Source organism: Gymnogyps californianus, chromosome 17, assembly GCF_018139145.2.
Source record: "Gymnogyps californianus isolate 813 chromosome 17, ASM1813914v2, whole genome shotgun sequence".
Taxonomy (NCBI): domain Eukaryota; kingdom Metazoa; phylum Chordata; class Aves; order Accipitriformes; family Cathartidae; genus Gymnogyps; species Gymnogyps californianus.
Genome location: NC_059487.1, coordinates 9,957,730 through 9,966,396, shown reverse-complemented (window position 1 = coordinate 9,966,396; position 8,667 = coordinate 9,957,730). Strand labels below are relative to the sequence as shown.

The 8,667-nt window shown below is 41.2% G+C and overlaps 1 long non-coding RNA gene across 1 annotated transcript; it reads left to right on the top strand.

Annotated features, from left to right (window-relative positions):
* Positions 1-1,036: 1,036 nt before the first annotated feature.
* Positions 1,037-8,219, top strand: LOC127023451 (uncharacterized). The gene is made up of 4 exons (XR_007767447.1): positions 1,037-1,102; positions 6,159-6,271; positions 7,202-7,262; positions 7,538-8,219. It is a non-coding gene; the product is annotated as an uncharacterized LOC127023451 (long non-coding RNA).
* Positions 8,220-8,667: the final 448 nt, after the last annotated feature.

Genomic DNA, 8,667 nt, shown 5'->3' with positions numbered 1-8,667 from the left:
AATACTAATAGCTAGCTACTGCAGCATGCTTCAGACAAACATACTTTTTTCCTGTAAGTTGCATGTACATGTACTTTCCAATTATTACATAGAGTCTATACTGAATGTCCTGCTTTCTTAATCACAGAAACAAGCTGTCTTCTCCCAAACTGTTAGTAGAAACTTCATTATTATAAAACTATAATATCCTGTAACTTTGGAAGAACACTCTTATATTAAAAAAGTCCCATATAAAAATTTTCTCCTATTTAATCGGCGGTGACACCAGCTCAGATGAATAAACTGAAAGGGGTTTACATTCCAATTCTACTTGTCATTTCATTTCTGATGGTTTAGTTCTTGCATTTGCTTCCACAGAACAAGTCACCTTCCTCTTTGTCTAATGGCAGCAGTTTAAGCTTAAAATGTCCTCAGTTGCATGTGTTACTGTGAGGCTTCACCATGTCTTGTTTGAAAACAGGCTTTTTAACTGTAGAAAAAACTCTAGTTATGTTAATTTCTTTTTAAAAAGTCCTCTCAAAAACTTCAATATGAAGAAATAGCTAATTTCTTTTGAGGGAAAAAAAAAAAGTCATACAGGAAATAATGTAACAATGGCAAAAATGAAGCAAAATCTGATGATTTACTTTGAATAATATCCTGACACAAACAGACTGCAGGGAAGATATTACTCTGTCCCATATACAATACTTCCATTGTCGCAAAACACCAATGTCAAATTTTGAATTTCCACATGTGAGTGGAAATCCTGCTTGTTGACAGGCAGGCTTCAGGGGGCTGCCGCATCCATACGACAGCCTGCCCATCACCGCAGGATTAGGCCTCACAGAATAGTAGGTTTTAAAATCAAAACTCCTCTTAAGCACGCTAAAATGCTGCGGTGGAGTCACAGCTGCTGGAAATTATTGTAGCTCCATTAAAGGCAATAGTGTGATATTGATATGCACCAGCTGAAGCCCTGCTCTGAGCAGCCCCTTGCTGGCACCATCAGCAGAGTGAGTGAGTGAGTGAGCGAGCGAGCGAGCGAGCGAGCAGCAGCCCCAGCCCTCCCACCCAACTGCATCCCAGCAGCGAACGAAGACTGGTAGGGAAGACACACTAGGTAAGCAGGAATGCAGCATTTTCTTATGTGTATTATAATTTGGCAGGTTTTTTTCTGATACTGGCTGGCTCTTGAGAGTTGTCTGTGTCTGAGCCAGAGTATTGGCAGCATATTGACAAAACTTCCCTTGTGGGATTGTTTGGGAAATTCTGGCGCAGGTCAGCATGGCAGAAGCTGTGCAAAGAGGCTGCGCTTTGGGCTTGGTTTTGAAAGTACTTGAAAGCTTCTCAGATCTGGGAAGTGTGGGTTTTTCTGTTCCCCCTCCCCCTTTAACCCAGAACATAGATGGCAAATGTTCATCACCTGTTTATCAGCGCACCGACGGCGGCGTCTCGCACTGTTGGAAGAACGTTATTTTTGCAAGAAGAGGGAAGCAGAAAAACTTAAATCAAATAAACATAACAAATGTAAGGACAGGGATCAGGTTACTAGTCAGTTGTGAAAGGGGAAAAAAAAGCTAATGTGTTTTGAAGTAAAACGATATCTTCTTACGGTGTCGGAACAATAATTCTCAAAATGGGGAAGCACATTCACTGTGTGTGTAAGAACATGTGAGGCAACTCTCTCTGGCTCAGATCAAGGAATACTTGTTCTCATTAACTAGCATTAGAAACGAGTCAGATCTGGCAACATACCATGCCTTTGTCAACTGTCATGCTAATACCTCATTTTAAACAATTGCTTGTCTTTTTTTTATAACCTTTCAAATGCACATTTTTGTCATGCCAGCTCTATGGCACTCACAACGTTAAGAAGCCTCAGATTTTTCTTCTTGCATTCCTGATACAAGGAGGAAATGTTGATGAAGGTACAATAGGAAGAAACAAATAATGATAACAAAGAGCCAAGCTCAGGGAATTCTTTCTGTTATCAGATTAGGAAGAAAAAAAAACGTTGCAACCCTCCAAGAATGGTAATACCACTTCAGGATTGATCAATATTAGCTTTCTATTTATAGAGCACCTTTCATTCTGAGCCTGTGTGGTGTTTATAAATTAATAAACACATGTGCAAGAATCCCATCATCCATTATTAATGTATCAGCACTTTCAGTTTATGAGAGACAATTATTATTTTTAACACCGTGAAAGTTTTGGAAAGAATCACAAAATTACTTTTTGTATCCCATTCTCTCTGCCCTACAATTCAGGCATTTAAGTGCTGTAGTAGCACTATAGCCGAGTGTGAGGACATACTCTAAGGCAAACGCTTTTGCAAAAGTATGTCTCAAAAAATTGACTGAACTCACCACATTGTTCCTAGGGATTACACCTGACAGAGTCTGGGGTAATCTTACATAAAAACCTTTACAAAATGAATACTTCCTTAACTCTGAATTAATATGCATAGATGTCTCCGGTCTCTCTGCTATCTTAAGGCAGGTAATTTTGTTTCCTTGCCCATGGGTCAGTTCTTAGGGATCTGCCTCTACGCAACTACAAGCAGCAGTAACTGCCACCCTTTAAGGCAGTTTTGGTCTTTGAATGCGCTTGGAATATACCATAGAAAGTAAAGGAATTAATCTAGAGATGCCTTCTTCAGTCTGGGAACACCTTGTGAAACTCTGAGAGCCTACTTCCATTATTTTGATGATAAACCCTGTTGCAAATATTATTGGTGTGTCTGAAATGTCGATTCAATTTGTTTAAGATCAAAACAAAGAGGAGGCAAACTTCTTTAATGGAAGGCAAAATGGAAAATGACCCCCAAAAGGAGAAGTGGAGAAAAAGGTGACATTTGAATTACACCTACAGCAAAGCACAAGTGTCAGAATTGAAATGTGGCTGTAAAACTCTTGTTTTACAGACTTGTGAGCTCTGTAAAAGCTTGGGTTTTTGGTGTAGATCAACTTATTTTGTAACAAGCGTGAACACAGCTCACTAATGCAGTGAGGAAAGTGGTATTAACAAATACAGAATTTAAGCATGTCATCATATCAAAACAATGCATTTAGGCTTGAGTTTTAGAACTAGTTCAGTGTACACCTACCTCTGTATGTGTGAGTTATCAGCTCAGGGTTGGGCATTTAATATTAGACTTTTTTTTTAATTGAAGAATGGTGTCAGGTGCTAATTAGCATGAGTGAGTATGTTCTTATTTTGCCATATCCAAGCAACGGAAAGAAGCAGTTTATAGACTAAGAGTGAGAAGACTGGAAGCTCAAACTAATCAAGGAAGGGAGAGGATTAACAGCCAGTCTCGAGATCTGACTCTTGATATTCAGAGTAAAGGCCATGTGATACCGGGAAGGACGCTTTGGAAAGTTACAACAAAAGTTTAGGGCCTCTGGTGCTGATAACTGAGCCATTCTGGGCAGAGGGTATGACTTCATTACCTTCAGTTTGTTTATCTTCTCAAGCAGCCTTTTTTACATCATTTATATTTCACAGATGTATTTGTCTTCATTCACTGCACAGCACAAATGTATGCATGCTTAAAGTTTGTTTCTGTTTTCAGTCCTGAGGAAGAGCTTGCGTGCCTGAAAGCTCTTCTCTCTCTTCCAACTACATCTAATAAAAGATATTAATTCTCCATGCAAATCTTTATTCTCTTTCTATCATCACTGTAGCAACAATGCTGCTGTTATTGCTGTTGTTACATACCCTATCAAACAACTAACGTGTGCTTGAATAAATAACAGTAAGATCCCACAGATCTTTCACCCCACGAGTTATAAGAAAAGAGAACATACACATCATGGTGTGCCGTCATTTCGAAAAGGATCCATTTGCAGAACAAAGTACAGGAGCAAAACTGTAGGTTGAGCAAAATGAGCTTCAAGAAAGTGATATATTTTCTTTGAGAAATCTACGTGCTATTGAACAAGCTTCTGTTTACATGTCTTTTCTACCCTACGTGTACTGTGATAAGTAGAAAGAAAAGACATGTCACGCTTCAAGTCTGTTAAAGTTCATACGCAGCGAAAACAAAACAAAATCAAGGTCAAATAGAAAATCTTTAATAGCTGTACTGTCAGCGTGCCTCGCAGGATTTGAAATCTATGAGTTTATACAGACAGGATGTATAAAACAGTGAAAGAAAAACCCTGCAATTTCTTTCTCATTATAAAAATAAACTGCTCAACGTTAAATGTGCTGCTTAGAAAGTAACTAAACCTTCAAATTTTAGCTGAGCATAAATATACCTACGAATGCATTTTTAAAGAATGCAGCACTTTGGTCTAGAATGCAAATAGAGGGGGGAAAAAAAAAAAGAGCTGCTGTTGATGCGAGGGAGCCTGGTAACTGAATATGGGTTGAGGAGATAGTTACTAATGCAACAGCCAGGCACATTCTTGGGGGGGAGGGCGCAGGGAGCCTTCTGCATGGTTACTGCACAAAGTCGCTTCATGGATTATCTGATGTTGCAAGAACCTGATTGCTTGCAGCTTTCTCATCACTGTCTCATCTGTGTCTTCATTTAGTAAATCTAATCATGTGAGCATGTTAGTCAAATCTGAGACCGTGTCTAACTACCAGAGTGCCTCTGCAGCAGGCGTTTCCTGTAAACATACTACTGGCTGTGCTTCTGCAGAGGCAAAAACAGGAGAATCATCTGACACGATGGGATTTTCCTTTACTTGTTGCTGAAATAATGCTGAAAGAAGTAATTTGTGCAAAGGGGAAATTCAAAAAACAAGCCACAAAACACTGATAAAGCCTTCTCATAAGAGATTCGGTCTATTTTCTAGTCTCAGTCTCATCTGAATGTTGCACAAACAATTTATGAACAATTTTGTAAGCAAAGAAGCAAAATGATCATGATTTTGCAAATAGAAATTGTTGCGCAGAAATGAGAACTGTAGAACTTTATATTCCAACTCATGGCCCAGATGCCCAAAATAATTTTAAAAAGGACTTCTAAAATTTGTTCTCTAACTTTCAGCCATTAGGTTACACTCTGATCATGGTTTCAAGCTTATCTCCTTAAAAGCTAAAACACTGCGTATTTACTTTATTTATCTATTCATGCCAGTGAACGGAGAATTTCATGTAATGACTTGACTGCTAGAGCAGGGGCTCAAAAAAAAAAAAAAAAAAACCTGCCAAATTTTGTGAGCCCTGTGAGAAGACTTGCCCAAGATCACGCAGGAAGTCTGTGGCAAAGCTGGGGCTGAGCTCAGATCCCCTAAATCCCATTTGTGCCTTAACCACACGACTGGCCAGATTTAATAGCCGCCTAAATACAAATCTAAAATGAGAGAGTCCCTGTGCAAAAGAATGAAACTTGGCTGATCTCCTGCTGTCAGGTATAGACCAGGTATTTTGCTACTCAGGTCAGTTGTTTGAGATAAACATCCACAGTAACCCTCGAAAGACTTTAAATTTAGGTAAAGGCTTCCTGTTGCCTGATCAGGTCTGTTTTCATTCTCTCCGACAGCGACGGTTTTCTCGTGTGCACTATGCAGAAGAGCAGGATTTGAGGCAGTTCGCACGACTTTTAGTATGGATTTTTACATAATGTAAATGTACATAATGTATTTAAAAGAACTTATAAATTTAAGTACATTAGGAGTTTGGGGACTGAAACTAAACTTTTCGGCTTTTGGCAATGTTATTTTTTTCTGTTGTTATGGAGGAGATTATCACAATTTTGGGCATGCTGCCTGGTTCCAAAGTCTAGTTTGGGGCTAGGTTTAATATTGCAAGACTGTGTAGTAACATATAGTACAGTACAGTAAACACAGGTCTGTCAGTCCTTCCTGTGCATTTGTTGAAGTTTTTACTTCATACATAATATATAGATTGCTGAAGCTTCTCCAGAAAGGCAGCAAATGTCCTCAACACAAGGCAAAACAGAGGGAGAAGAAAATACAAGATTTATTTTTACAAGTTGGCCCTTGCCTCATATCAAACATTTCCAGTGCCATGAGCGTAAATCATGGAGGTCATTGTGGCTAATCTGTAAAAATAAATTGGATGTTTTCATTTCAGTCATGTAATGTGATATTATCTGATGCATTTTGAGAAAAAAGAAGAAAAGAAGAAAAGTTTTAAGATATTCTGAGCCTCTCATTTTTTCCTGAAACAGTCTTTTTATTTTATGTTTTCCACAGAGGTACCATATCTCAGTGGATAAAAACCGTACGGCTTCTATGTTCTCTGTTAAATCATGTTTACAGTCATCCAGAGTCCTGGCTCCAGTGAAATGCCCCTTGTGATCAAGAAGGTCAGTATATTTCACCTGAAAAAGTACAATCTTTAAAAAGGGGTAAAAAATGAAAGGGGGGGGGGGGAAGTAATGGGTTCTGGTATGTCATGAGAACAAGAAATATTGCAAAACCTCACTCTGTGAGTCTTTTAGGAGACATAGTTGAGAGCAAAAGCACAAGTTTAATATTTTTAAAAGTTTGTGAGCCCTGAAGTTGTTTGTAACTCTTCAATATAAGGACTTTCAAAATGCTAAAATCAGAAGACAATAAAAAGACTAATTTTTTAACAGTCATGATTTTTAAGAGAGGTGACTCAGGACATTGGGTATAGCAAAACTGGTAACTCTCACACCCATTTCCAGCGAAATTCTACTTTGTTCTTCTTGCCATGCTGCCATTTGTAGATAATCGATACTTAAACTTACATAGCAAGTCCCACTGAAGTGTACTGGCCTACTCCTATGCTTAAGCTTGGGAGTGTTTGTGGGATCAGGTTTGGTCACATAGTACAAATTAGTGAGCAGCAACTTACAAAGAAATGTGAAGCTCTTGCAATACAGTGGAATATTTTGCATGCATGTATAAACGCCTCGCTTGGATACATCATACTGCAAAAAAATCACACTTAAAAAAACAACTGAAATTGCTCATTGTGCAACAAGCCCTACATCAGTTTCCTCCTGTATCAATTCAAAACTCTCGGACCATTCAGAGCAGCGGGAAGACCAAGACCTAACGCCTGAAAACCTTTAAAGCAGCAGACTAAGGCAAAACCCTGTGGTCTTGGTTCACACAGCTGATTCACGCAGGGTTTTTTTAACTTTCAAGAAACCAGTGAGGGTGCACCATCTACCTGTATGACTAGTTGAAGGGCCAGGTCTTAAACATTTTAAAAGTTTGACCTTATCAGTTTTGACCTTCTTCTCACGAAAAGAATTCTGTTTCAGGTTAGCGTGAGGCAAGATTCAAATTTGCCAATAAAGATATTTCATCTTCCAGAATTACCTGGTGAGTAAGTATATTACCACATTCTGTAATGGTTTTGATTAATCTTTATTTGCCATATAAGTGACCTAAATTTCAACCTGAGTAGCGTTGCTCATTTTAGACTGGGAGAACATTTTGAGAACACTTTAAAAAACACATAAAAACTCCCCACATAGTTTTAGTTGCAAGTATTTTAGAAATGTCCTCCATTCAAGCAGGACGATTTTTATATTGAAGCAAATAAGCCCCTGGGTGTTATCTAAACCTACTGATGTAAACTAAACTGACTTTAACAGGTCTCGGTGTGTCTTTGGGGAAAAACAAGAGGAGAGACCACATGGAAGCTCACCTCTTTCTTATCCCATTTACTTGAAGAAGGTGCTAACCTCAGAGTCTAGCAGAGATTAAGCACTTTGCTAGCAATATTACAGACTGCATTTAACTCCTAAAAAGCTCCTCAGTACCAAGTGGAATACTTGAAAAAATATTTTGTCTTTGTCTGCTGCATTTAATTCCACTCTAGCGTCTGTACCTCTAGAGAAGAAGTCATGCTATGCTAGACAGAACAGCCGAGTGCTAACGCCTGTCAAAAGAAATGCAAAATATGTGAATCCTTGGCCTTTTTTGGGTAATGTCTACAGCAAATTGCCACGTTTCTATGTTGTTTCCCCTCCTCATGAGGCAGCATCTCCACGTGCAGGGCGCGCTTACTGAGCGGCTCCGCAGCAGTCAGAGGTCATCGGGACTCCCAGTAGCACGACAGAAAGAGATGCTTCGGGCCATTTTACCCCTCAACGATCCACCAAAGGGAACCGATGGACAATACTTAGGAGGTGCATTGTTTTTATTTACATTTGCAAAGACGAGGCTATGGGAGCAGCCCAGACCGGCCCGGCCCGTGACGGCCCCTGCCGGGTGCAGGCTTTATGTCAGGGTGATAGAAGGCTTTATATAACCGTCCTTCGCCGCGTTTTGTTATTCAGGGAGATAACGGCCGCCCCATCTCCCTGAATCACAAAACACAAAGGCCGCCGGGCCCCGACCCGCCGCCGTTGCCGGGCCGCACACCGCCGGCGACCCCCACGCTTCCCCCTCACACCGCGGCGGCACAAAGGGAACAATCGCCGCGGCCGCTCGCGTCACCCGCCCGGCAGGCCCGAAGGCACCACCGGGCCAAGCGGCAGCCCGCAAAGCCGGCCCGGCGCCCCCCACCCCGCTCCGCTCCGGGGCACGTTATTTAACGCCAGGGCCGGGCCCGGCCGCGCCGCCCCGCCGGCCCCGCGCCTCACGGGCCGCCCGCCCCGCCGAGGGAGGTGTGGTCTCCGCCAGCCGGGGGCGGGGTCTACGCGGGGAGGGGGGCGTTGCCGAGGGCAGGGGCTGCCCGAGCAACAGCTGCCGCGGGAGCGGTTTACAAACAGTGCCCCGA